We start from the raw sequence: 362 nt of genomic DNA, 5'->3' as shown, positions 1-362 counted from the left end.
CTCAGCGGAGGTATTCACTTAACTGGATTCAGTTGGCCTACACTGGGAGGGTATCTGAGGCTCATTAGCATATTTATCCATTTATCATTCCTGTGAGATAGGGAAAGTCCGGTTTTGCAAATGGGGAAGTGCGGAGACACTAAATGACTCGTCTACAGTCACACAGGAAATCTGCAGTGGGGGGAAGAAAAGGGAATCAGACAGGTCCCCCCGGGTCGCCGCTTGTCCTCTCACCTCTTTGCCATTCCCCAGCTCCAGATGTGGGAGCTGCTGGTCAGGAGACAGCAAGAGCCCCCACGTGTGGAGCCGGGCAGGTGGGGATGGTGCAGACATCCCCCTCCTGCACAGGCTGAGCCAGTGGT

The sequence above is a fragment of the Cygnus olor genome, chromosome 19 (genome assembly GCF_009769625.2).
Source record: "Cygnus olor isolate bCygOlo1 chromosome 19, bCygOlo1.pri.v2, whole genome shotgun sequence".
Lineage (NCBI taxonomy): Eukaryota > Metazoa > Chordata > Aves > Anseriformes > Anatidae > Cygnus > Cygnus olor.
Note: the sequence above shows the minus strand (reverse complement) of the source record.